Below are 13,025 nucleotides of genomic sequence, written 5' to 3'. Positions count from 1 at the left end.
GGTCCAATCGGAGCTGCAGCCACCGGCCTACGCCAGAGCCACAGCAACGTGGGATCCGAGCCACGTCTACAACCTACACCACAGCTCACGGCAACGCCGGATCGTTAACCCACTGAGCAAGGGCAGGGACCGAACCCGCAACCTCATGGTTCCTAGTCAGATTCGTTAACCACTGCGCCACGACGGGAACTCCTATATTTTGAATTAACATGTAAAATTAGTTCAGTCCTAGACACTCTTTAGGGAAATGAGATTGTAAAAATAATAGGAACTGTCCTTAGAGGGTTATATAGAAAGTGAAATGTAAATTAAACATTTTTGCAGTCATTAAAATAAAGATTTTTTTTTTTTTAAAAAACAAGAGTGTAATTCTTAGGCTTTAAAGGTGAAAAACAATTCAAACTATGTATGCACTTTTTTTTTTTTTAATGGTGGCACCCTGGCTTGTGGAAGTTACTGGGCCAGGGATTGAATACGAGCAACAGCTGTGACTTACTACACAGCTGAGGCAATGCCAGATCCTTTAACCTACTGCACTAGGCTGGGGATCAAACCTGTGCCTTCACAGTGATCTGAGCCACTGCAGTTGGATTTTTAACCCACTGTGCCACAGCAGGAACTCCATATATGTATTTTTAGGGGAAAATATTGAAGATTAACATTCTAAATGTTTGTTTTCTTCTAATAGGTTGTCAATATGTATTATTTAATTCAAGTATAGTTGATATATAATATTGTGTTAATATCAGGTATATGGCACAATGATTCAGTATTTTTGCAGATTATATTCCATTATAGGCTATTATAAGATAATGGGTATAATTTTCTGCACTATATGGTATATGCTTGTTGCTATTATGTACTTCTAATCTTTTCAATTTTCTAATTTTTATGCATTTTTCATTGGTAGCATATCCACTATCATTTTCTTCAAAATGTTTTTTAGCTCCCCTTATGATTTCTTCCATACTTCTTTAAAGTATAATTGTTCATTTCCAAACAGTTGATAATTTCCTGATTATCATATTATTAATTTAGCTTAACTCAGAGAATCTATCCCATATCATTTTAGTCTTCTCATATTTATTGAGTTTGTCTTACAGCTCAGCATATGATCGATTTTGTCTAATGTTCTGGGTATACCAGAATAATGTGGATTCTGCAGTTATTGGGTGTAGTGTAGGTTGATTTTGTTAATAGTGGTCCTTAAATATTTTATATTAACTTATTTATTAAAATTATTTACTGAGAAAGGTGTGATTAAATCTCACACCATGTGGAATTCTATTTCTCCTTTTAGTTTCTGACAGTTTGTGTTTTTATATATTTGGAAGCTGTCTTACTAGATACATGGAAATTTATATTACTTTATCTTCCTTGTGAGTTGATTGTTTTACTATAATAAAATGTCTTTATTTTTAATAATTCCTTTTGTTCAAAAGCTGACTTTATGTAATATTAGTATAGCTATCCTAGCTTTCTTTTGATTAGTATAAGACATAATTTGTTCCATTCTTTTATTTTTCAACATTTCTATATGATTTTATTTCAGCATTTCTATGTGGTTAATAACATAGTTGAATTTTCTTTTTATATTTGTTTAGACTTTTTTTCTCTCATAGGAGATGTTGGTTCATGTACATTAATTCAACCAAAGATATATTTGGGTTTAAATATACCTTATTCCTGTGTATTTTGTACTTGTCCTGACCTCTGCTTTTTTTTCTTTCTCCTTTATTGCTTTATTTTAGATTTATCAAAAAATATTTTATATTCCATATCTCCCCCTATTGATTTGGAGACTGTATACTCTTATAATTCTTTCAGTGGTTACCTTAAAGATTAAAACATCAACAAAAGTTTGATATCAGTTAAACTTTTACCCTCTTGAACAATGCAAGAGCCTTAAAATCTTTTCACCTATATGTATTTGAACTCCATAAGATACTATTATTGTTGTTTATGTAGTCACTGTTACTTGGATTTATCCATGTATTTGTCCTTTTTTATTGATTTTTCCCCTCTTTTGCTTCCTTTACTTTCTAGATGGGGTAATCAATTTTTGTTCATGATCACTCTTTATTTATTTGTTTATTTATTTATTTATTTTAATTTTCCCACTGTACAGCAAGGGGGTCAGGTTATCCTTACATGTATACATTACAATTACATTTTTCCCCCACCCTTTGTTCTGTCATGATCACGCTTTATAATTTCCTTTATGGAGTTTCTGCTGTGGTACAGTGGGTTAAGAATCCAACTGCAGCTGCTTAGGCTGCTGTGGAGATGTGGTTTTGACTCCTGGCCTGGTGCAGTGGGTTAAAGGATCCCATGTTGCTGTTTGGGTTGCAGCTACAGCCCAGATTCAGTCCCTGGCCTAGGAATGTCCATATGCGATGGGTGTGGCCATAAAAAATTTTTCTTTAGTTGAGATCTTTATGTGGCAAATTTACTTTGCTTTTATTTCTCTAAAAGTGACTTTATTTTGCCTTTATTTTTGTGGGATATTTTTGCTGGGATTGTAATTATAGATTGGCAGTTATTTTCTTTCAGCACTTGGAAATATTGTTCATTGTCTTCTGGCTTCTTGAATTATTTCTGGTGAAAAGTCAACTGTCAGCCTTATTGCTTGCTCTTTAAAGGCAGTCTGTCTTTTTTTCCTAGATTTACATTGACATGCCTGGAAAAGGTTTTCTTTTTATCTCTGTTTGTTTATCTTCTATTTACTTATGTTTGTAGGGTTTAATTGAATCTGTGGCTTAATGACTTTCATCAGTTTTAGAAAGTTGTTGTTCATTATCTCTTCAAACTTTTTTCTCCCATTTTCTTTCTCCTTTTTTTCTAGAACTCCAGTTATGCATCTGATACACCACATGCATTTAATTTGTCTCTTACACCCTCCTTCTATCCTTTTGTCTCTATATGCTTTATGCTGTGTACCTTCTTTTTATCTGTCTTACAGTTCACTAATTCACTTTTTATTGGTGTATAATCTGCTTTTAACTGCATTCAGTTCTTAATTTTTGTACATTACAATTCTAGAACTTCCGTTTGCTTCATTAATTTTTTAAAAAATGAAAATAATTTGAAGTTCCCGTCATGGTGCAGTGGTTAATGAATCTGACTAGGAACCATGATGTTGCAGGTTTGCCTTGCTCAGTGGGTTAAGAATCTAGTGTTGCCGTGAGCTGTGGTGTAGGTCGCAGATGTGGCTCAGATCCTGCGTTGCTGTGGCTCTGGTGTAGGCTGGCGGCTACAGCTCTGATTCGACCCCTAGCCTGGGAACCTCCATATGCCTCAGGAAGCAGCCCTAGAAAAGGCAAAAAAAACAATAAATAAATAAATAAATAATGAAAATAACTTTAAGCTTACTGAAAAGTTGCAGTGGGTAGTACAAAGGACTCCATATACTCTTCCAGAGATTCATGAACTTTTCTCTTCATTTGCTTTATCATTCTCTCTCTACACACACACACCCACACACCCACCCACCCACACTGTGTGACTCTCTTTCTCCTACTACACCATCTCCCTCTAACTCACGCTTTTTAAAATCACTTGAGAGTGATTTAAATCACTTAAGAGTAAATGCATCATGTCCCTTTATTCCTAAAAATTTCAGCAGGTGTTTCTTAAGGAGATTCCTTTATATAACCTTAGTATAGCTATCAATCTCAAGCAATTTAACATTGATACAATACTTTTATCCAATCTACCATCTATTCTCCAGATTTTTTTAATTTACCAATAATTGTTTTTTCCACCTTCCTTTGCAAGATCCAATCCAGAATAAAGTATTATGTTACTTGTTATGTCTTTTTACTCTCATTTAATGTGAAACAATTTCTTAGCCTTTTTTGACATTGTTGAAGATAAAAGGTTTCTATCTTTTTAAAAGAACTAGAATGCTTCTAATTTTGCATTTGTTGGATATTTAAAAAAATGATTAGATGGAAGTTATGTATCTGTGGTCTGAAAGTTACATAAATGTATGTTGCTTTCTTTCTGGGGTATCACAGTTGGAGGCACACAATGTCCATCTGTCACTCTTAAGTGATTTTGATGACCCCATCAGGGTGCTGTTCAGTTTCTCTGCTACATGGGTACTAATTTCCATCTTTTAACTTACAATCTGCAGGTGGACATCATTAGCTTCTTTTTATTTTTTCTTTTCTTTGTCAGTAATGTTCAGTAATATTTGTAATATTTGTCAGTAATGTACAGTAATATTTGTTAGTCATATTCAGTAATATTCTCAATCTTATCTCTAATCTCTCTGAGTTATATCTATATTTATCTAAAAGTCTACATCTAGTAACTCTAAATGTGTCTATTTCTTTTGGTTTTTACTGACATAATTTTATTTCCTCCTGTGTCTAGTTGTTTTTTTTTTTTTAATGAGCTTTTCATTTTAGGTTAATTTTAGTTTTATGTAAAAGTTATAAAGATAGTAAAGAGAATTTCCGTATGCCCTTTACCTAATTTCCCCTGTTTACTGTGGTGCATTTGTCAAAACAAAGAAACCAACATTAACACATTGCTGTTAACTAAACTTTAAACTTTTATTTGGATTTCATTAGTTTTTTCATTGAGGTCCTCATTGTGTTCCAGAATTGCATTCAGAGAACTATATTGCATTTAGTTATTGCATCTCTCCAAACATTGATTTGGTTTGGCAGACCACAAATAATAGTTGATGTCATCTCACTGGTCACTTTTTGAAAGAAATACACACACACACACACACACTCTCTCTCTCTCTCTCTCTCTCTCTCTCTCAGACATGTCAGAGTCTCAAGATTTGATATTTAAACAAACAGTTTATCCAAACTTTGTTTTCTGGCCAAGAACTATGGTTTTCTTAGACACCTTCAGCTGTTTACTTTTGATACCAGCAGTAAGATTTTCCATCACTTCACAACAGCTAATCCATATAAAATAAAAAGTAGAAAGCAGTTAAAGCCATCTTAAGACGCTGATGCTGGGTAGTCTTTTTGCCCTGAGCATCAGGTAAGTGATTCATTTCCACATACTGTCCTTATTAGAGGTAGGCACCCACTGTATGCTTTAGCAAAATTACAGATTATTATATACTAGACTTTTGAATAACTACTGCTTTAGTTGTGATCGTATTATTAAATCTATGTATGTCAAATTTCTACTGTAGTATTAAAGCTTATTATTTTGATTTGCTAGGTATTTAATTATGTCAACAATGATTTCAGTGGGTCTTATTCTAGTATTCTTCTCCATGGTGTTTCATGTAAAATGTTTATAATTTAGAGTGGCTGTAAGTTAGAGTGGTTATAAAAATAGTGATTTGTATTCTGTATGGCAAGAATTTGTAGAGAAGCAGTTGTTTGTTTGTTTGTTTTTGTTAAATGTTCTCCAAGGCAAGAATTCTAAAGCAAGAATAAATTTGATATTAAAAGAAGTGTTTATAGGATGATTTCATTTATGTTTTCATCATTGCAGTTTTTTTCTTTAATCATTAATGAATAACTGGATGGGTATTTTATTCTTTATATTAACTGGCACATGGCTTATTTTTAACATTAGTAAAGTAAGTTTTCTCATGGCATAATCATTCATTTTGTTTTAGGAAGCCAGTTTAGTTTTTAGTTTAAAGAGCATTTGTAATAAAGGAAATCGGCTGTTCTGATTTGTCCTTTAAACAATTGATCTGAACTTTTGTGTGGGCAACTATATAAATATCTTCAGAAAGAGATTTTATATCAAGTAAATAACAAATGAATTTTCTCAGGCAATTTTCCCCTCTAAGGGCATGTGAATTTTATAGCTTAATTCAGATTTATGATGTGAAAATTGTTTCTGATGTATGTAGTACTTGGAAGTCATTTCTTGTGAAAAGACAGCTCTGTGGCTCTTTTAAATTAAGAGTTATAAAGAAAAAAGATGTGTGTTTCTGTGATTTCTCAAATATTTATGAGTTTTTTCTTAATGTTGTTTTTATTATTTGAAATCATGCACAGAAATAGTAAAAGTTCCAATATGCTTCTTTGATATAAAACTATTACTATTATTTGGTATCATTATGTCATTGTTTTGGTGAACCATCATTCAAATATGAGTGGGGGAAATACTGTCAAGTTCAGATATTCAAGAACTCAAAAAATGTATATATATAGTACCCTTAGTATAGCACAGCCATTGGGAGAAAAGAAAAATAATTTAAGGCTGTCCCCTACCAAAATAAAAAAAATAAATGTGAGGAAGGCAGAGATTTAGAAAGAAAAGTGAGCAAAGGAAGTAAAACTTAGAGGTAAATATAAATAATTTTTGATAACGTACTGCAACAAGTAGATGTTCCAGGAATGCAAAGATGTTTCTACGTCAGAAAATCAACATAAGTTTTTTACTTAGGAAAAAAAATTTAAACCACATTATCATATCGTTATATTCTAAAAAAGCATTTTATAAAACTGGCCATTAAAATAGAAAAATGATACTTTAACTACAATAAAGAGTATTGGACAAATCCAGCGGCCAGCATCATACTAAACAAAGAAATGGATCAGCCCATTTCCATTAAAATGGAACCATGATAGAGATTTCTCCTGTTACCACTTTTTCAAAATTGTTTGGAAGGATCTACTGGTATACAATAAAGACAAGAAAATAAAATGACTAGTATAGATATTGGAAAAGGCAAGACAGTGTCATTTTTATTTTTAAGGTAAAAATCCCAGAGAATGCAGTAACTATTTACTAGAAATAATAATGTAATTTAGCAAGGTGGTTGGCACTTTTCACTCTACCGGTATTTACAGATGAGAAATGTAAATGAGAAAAAAAATTACATTTACAATGATAACAGCCATCAAATCCTCAGGGAAAGATTTGACAAGAAACCTTATTGAAGTGTGTAAGACTTAGGCAAATAGAAAGACATATCACACTTCTGGATTTACACATAAATTTATTTCCTTTCCATTCAGGAAACAGCAGATTTCATTTTCAGTTAGGTAAAATAACTTTAAAATTCTAGGGAAGAATAAATTTGAATAATTAAGTATAAGAAGAATAATTGATTTTAGTGGGGTATGAATTTCAAGGTATTAAAACTCAGTGTAAATACATGGTCACTCAGGCACATAGGTTAGATGTGTCTAGGACAGAAGCAGGGAAAACCAGGGCATTAATGAGGCAAGAGCATGATTGCTTCTTCATTTTGTGAAGCCGTCTAACACACTGTAGGACACAGTGCCATTATGACCAAAAGATACTTTCTAAATTTTCAAACAACCAGAGTCTATCTTTGATGGAGACTTCATGCTAGAGATAGAATGGAATAGAATGGAGGTAATAGATTTTTTTGTTTTCTTGCATCACTGTATTACCTTTAATGCTTGGGGCACAGATTCTTGCGTTTTGTGACTTGTTCGTGGTGGATCTTTTTGGAATGTGTTTTCTAAGCTTTGTTTATAAACTCATTTCAGGTAGGATTTGTTTTCTGTGGGGATCCTATGCCAATAACTATTGAAATGGTCTCTTGCTAGGCACTGCACTGGTATTACAAGGACTGATTTTTTTAAGTTGTTTTTTTTTTAATTGGGGTAAAATATATATAACACAAAGTTCACCATTTTAACCATTTTTAATTGTACAATTTATTAGCATTAAATACATTCACCGTGTTGTGCAACCATCACCACTATTTGCCCCAATTTTTCATTACCCCAAGCGCAAACTCTGTGCCCATTAAGCAGTAACTCCGTATTTCTCCCTCTTTCGAGCCCCAGTAACCTCAAATCTACTTTTGTTCCTATAAATTTGCCTTTTCTAGATATTTCATATACATGTAATCATGTTATTTTGTCCATTTGTACATGGCTTATTTCACTTAGCTTAATGTTTTCAAGGTTCATTCCTGTTGTAGGATGTGTCAGAAGTTCATTTTTTTTTTTTTTTTTGTCTTTTCAGGGCCACACCTGTGACATATGGGGGTTCCCATGCTAGGGGTCCAGTCGGAGCTATAGCTGCTGGCCTCCACCACAGCCACAGCAATGCAAGATACAAGCCTGGTCTGCGACCTACACCACAGCTCACGGCAACGCTGGATCCTTAACCCACTGAGCTAGGCCAGGGGTCGAACGTGCAACCTCATGGTTCCTAGTCAGATTCGTTAACCACTAGCCACGACGGGAACTCCAGAAGTTCATTTTTTTAAATGACTGAATGCTATTCCTTTGTATGTATATGCCACATTTTGTTTATCCATTCATCTGTTGATAGACGGTTGGGTTATTTCTCTTTGAATAATGCTGTTCTGAGCATTGTCATACAAGTATCTGTTTGAGTCTGTGTCTTCAGATTTTTTTATGGAATCTATGTAGGAGTAGAATTGCTGGTGATATGGGGAAATGTACAGGGTTTTGTGTAAACATGTGTTTTCATTTCTTTGGGGCAAATGTCCAGGAGAACAATTGCCAGGACATTTTAGTTGCATGTTTTTAAAGAAGGTACCAGCTCTTTTTCAGAGTGTTTGTACCATTTTACAGTCCCACCAGCAATGTGTAAGTAATCTAATTTCTCCTCATCCATGCCAGCATTTTGTGTTGTCACTATTTTAATTTTAATTATTTTGATGGATATGTATTTATATCTCATGGTGGTTTTAATTTGCATTTCCCTAGTGGCTAAATGATTCTAAGGGTCTTTTCATGTGCTAATTTGCTTTCTATGTGTCTTCTTTGGTGAAATATCTTTTCATGTCTTTTGGCAATCTTCTAATCGGATTGTTTTTGTTTGTGTGTGTTAAATTTTGAGAGTTCTTTATGTATTCCAGCCCTTCTCAGATATGTGGTTTGCAAATGTTTTTTCCCAGTCTTTCTATCCCTTTAGCAGGGCCTTTTGTAGAGCCAAGTTTTTAATACTGGTGAAGTCCAATTTATTCTTTTACTTTTATATTTTTATAGATCATGAGTTGGTTTCTGCCAGCGGAGCTTATTCATTAATCACTAAGTACAGGGTAATGTACTGATTGTTTGATATTTGAGTTTGAGTTAATTTCTTTCTAACCACCTTCTGAGCAAAAATCAGTTCATCTGTGAATACAACGTACTTTGTTAGAAGCATTTGTTACTGGTATTCCCCCTCACTCCCTCAGTGCCCCCAGTTGGGCATTGGAATTAATTAAAATCTTCATTGCCCTCTGAGTCTTGAATGTTCATAATAAACTATAAAATATGTACAATAGTATTCATGCAAATATATTTATACTATAAAAATATATTTTCCTTCCAGGGACAGTAAGTTTTATTTCACTAATAAACCATGAAATTACAACATAAGCTTTTCAAGGGCTTTTCCCTTTTCCGTACCCTATTCTAACAAGTTTGGTTAGAAAATACAGTCCTGTTTAATATGAAGAAATGATTTTGCTTATTTAATTATAGAGCTACAACATCTTTTGTTATAAAACCCAAACCTGTCTTATTTTTATTGACTACTCTTTGCCTTTTTGTTCTTTGCCCATCAATTTGCCCAATTTGTATTTGTCATTTGAGTTACTCTTTATGAAATTCATTTGTCCTTTCCAATTAAGATAGGCTGTCATAGAACTTGAGGTGAAAAGTCATTAGAGAAAGTGACAGAGTGTGGCTGTATTAAAGAGAAGAAGGATTTGTATTTGGTGGTAGAGAACAGTGGGCTCTGAAAATGAATGTCACTGGAGAGTGAAAAAAGTGGTGAGAACCCTGAAATTGCATTTTGAAACAAATCTGATTTGACTGGTTTTATTTAAATTTCAGATATTTGTAGCAGTTCAGTAATTAAACTAACAGCACTTCTCATCACATAGACTCATATACTCGCACTCACGTTTTCACCTCTATGTTCATCTTCTTTTTTCAGAGTTGTTTTAGAGTTATGCTAACTTTGTAAGATGAATTGTCGTCATTTCATCTTTTACTGTGTTTTATGTATCATATAAATTATTTATTCCTTGAAAGTTTAGTAAAACAGACATAAAAATGGCCAGCATGAGGAAGTTCCTGTGTGGCACAGCAGGTTAAGGATCTGTGTTGCCGCAGCTGTGGTACAGGTCACTACTGTGGCGTAGATTCAATCCCTAGCCAGGGAACTTACACATGTTGTAGGTGTAGCAAAAAAAAAAAAAAAAAAAAAAAAAAAAGAAAGCCAACCTGAGCTTTTTCTTTTTTTTTTTTTCCAGTAGTTTTTGGACAGTATTTTCTATTTTATTGTCATTGATCTAATTAGGTGTCCTTTAGGCAGTGTGGATAATTTATTGTTTTCCTAGAGAGTGTCTATTTCATTGAGATTTTAAAATTTATTCACGTAAAGCTATACATACTGTGTTCATTTCAGTTTATTAGTTTCTCCTAATAACTGAAATTTTTTTTTTTTTTTGGTCTTTTTGCTATTTCTTGGGCCGCTCCCGCAGCATATGGAGGTTCCCAGGTTAGGGGTCCAATCGGAGCTGTAGCCACCGGCCTACACCAGAGCCACAGCAACGCAGGATCCGAGCGGTGTCTGCGACCTACACCACAGCTCACAGCAACACCAGATCCTTAACCCACTGAGCAAGGGCAGGGACCGAACCCGCAACCTCATGGTTCCCAGTCAGATTCGTTAACCACTGCACCATGACGGGAACTCCTGAATGTTTTTATACTTCCTGTCTCTTACCTTGTCTGAGGCTTATCTGTTCTATGTTAGCTTTTTAAAAGGTCTAACTTTGGGATTTACTGATTTTATTTTCATTTTTCTTCTTATTTATATTATGAATTTTTTATGAGATAGCTGTGCTGTATTCCATAAATTTTGATTTATCATATTCTCATTATTTACTTTTTACATAGTCTGATTTCATTGAAACATAGCCACACCCATTTATGATAGTGCCTGTACAGTGCACACTCCTGAAATATTTACGATCTGACCCTGTGAGAAAAAGTTTGCCAACTCTTGCTTTAAAATGTTGAGTAGTTGTTGTTGTTGTTTTGGCTGTATTTTGATCAGATCTTGTAACTATCTAATGGATGCTAGAAAACAAAGTGTATTTTCTCTTGATGAGAGAAGTTTGCTTTATTTTTAAGTAAACTTCACTGATTTTTTTAGCTCCCATATGTTAATGTTCTGTTTAGTTGAGCTTCCAATACTTTTGCCTTAGATCTATCTAGATTTTGTATTTAAGGTATATCTCTTGTAAATATAGTTTTGTTTTGTTGTTGCTGTTAAGTCCAATCTGATTTTCTATTAAATGGTGTGTTTAGTTAATTTACATCAACTAACTATTTATATGATTTGGTTTAAGTCTCTCATCTTCTTTATTTCTTTTGCATTCTGTGTGTTCTTTGTTTTTATTTTTGTTTGCTCTCTGTCTTTGGAATTTATGAAATATTTTAAATTCTGTTTTCTTGACCTTTTAGCTATACATTTTTGGATTTTTAACAAGAGTCTATGTAAGGGGTTGCCAAATGCATCTTTAACTTTTTATGGTTTAACTTGAATTTTTATTTTACTACTTTGCAAGCAATGTAAAGACTTTAGGATATTTAATTCTACTTGTATCCTACTCTTTGTTGTTTTATATCTTACTTCCACTGTAGTATATAACCCAGAATACATTTCTGTTGCTCAAAGTAGACATTAGTCTTTAAGATATTTTTTAAATGTTTTTTAAAAAAATGACCCATGTATTTCATTCTTCTAGGATTCTTCATTCCTTCTGGTAAAATGATGTTCTATCTGTGATAATTTTTTTTCACCCCATAGAACTTCCTTTGTATTTCTTGAGGTGTAAGTCAGTGGCAATGAATTACCTCAGTTTTCATTTTAAAATGTCTTAATTTTACCTTCATTTTAAAAGCATATTTCCCCTGGGTATAAAATCCTAGATTGGCAGTTCTTTCCTTTCAACACTTTAATGATGTTATTCTGTTATCTTTTGTTTCTGTTGAGAAGTTAGCAGTCATTCTTATTTCTTTGGAATGAAATGTAACCTATTTATTTTATCTAATCTGGCTGCTTAAAAAAGTTTTCTTCTTTATCTTGGCTATTACCATTTGAATATGATATACCTAGGTGTATGTTTTTCTTTCTATTATCTTGTTTGTATTTTGATGATCTTCTTGAGTCTGTATGTTGATGTCTCATCAGTTGTAGAAAACCTTAGCCGTTATTCCTTAAAGTGTACTTTCTGTCCTGTTTTCTTTCTTTCTTTCTTTCTTTCTTTCTTTCTTTCTTTCTTTCTTTCTTTCTTCCTTTCTTTCTTTTTTTTGGGGGCTGCACCTGCAGCATATGGAGGTTCCCAGGCTAGGGGTCTCATAGCTGTTGGCCTACACCACAGCCACAGCAACGCCAGATCTGAGCCGAGTCTGTGACCTACACCACAGCTCACGGCAACACAGGATCTGTCCTATTTTCATCTCTGTTTTGGAACTTTAGTTTTTGCATTAGATTGTGTGATATTCTCTCATGCATCTCAAACTGTGTTCTTTTTCTTTGTGCTTTGGTAATTTTTTCCCCCTTTGGTTAATACATGTTGGCCTGTCTTAAGGTTTATTGATACTTTTCTGCTGAGTCCAGTCAACTCTTGAGCAAAATCAGTTAATTCTTAATTTAGATAGTGTTTTTCAGTTTTTTATTTGGTTCTTTTAAAGATAGTCCATTTCTCTGTTGAAAATTTCAGTCTTTTCATCTGTTTTTTTCTGTTTTTAACTTTTTTTCTTGATTTATACATAATAGCTAAAAATAGTTCAATAGCTGATGTCTCTGCTAAATTCAACATTTAGGTCATATTGTGTATCTGATTCTTGGGAGGTTTTGTTTGTTTGTTTAATTTTATGGCTACACTCATGGCATATGGAAGTTCCCAGCCCAAGGATCATCTGCCTCTGTTAATTATTCTGCTTCTTCACACATCTCATCATCTTTCTGTTGTTTACCAGACGTATTGTTTAAAAGATCTGTAGAGAAGTTCCTGTCATGGTGCAGTGGTTAACGAATCCGACTAGGAAACATGAGGCTGTGGGTTTGAT

The 13,025-nt window shown here is 33.5% G+C and overlaps 1 protein-coding gene and 1 long non-coding RNA gene across 15 annotated transcripts in view; one reads left to right on the top strand and one right to left on the bottom strand.

Annotated features, from left to right (window-relative positions):
- The window catches only part of TANC2 (tetratricopeptide repeat, ankyrin repeat and coiled-coil containing 2), a 365,101-nt gene that overhangs the window by 52,555 nt on the left and 299,521 nt on the right, over positions 1–13,025 (top strand). The gene's annotated exons all lie outside the window — the stretch shown is intronic.
- The window catches only part of LOC146398066 (uncharacterized), a 1,038,644-nt gene that overhangs the window by 847,196 nt on the left and 178,423 nt on the right, over positions 1–13,025 (bottom strand). The gene's annotated exons all lie outside the window — the stretch shown is intronic.

This window comes from Sus scrofa, chromosome 12 (assembly GCF_054392235.1).
Source record: "Sus scrofa isolate SSC_HxYL_T2T_F1_AM1 chromosome 12, Sscrofa_HxYL_maternal_Yorkshire_Landrace_v2.0, whole genome shotgun sequence".
Lineage (NCBI taxonomy): Eukaryota > Metazoa > Chordata > Mammalia > Artiodactyla > Suidae > Sus > Sus scrofa.
Note: the sequence above shows the minus strand (reverse complement) of the source record. Positions and strands in the feature narration are given on the sequence as shown.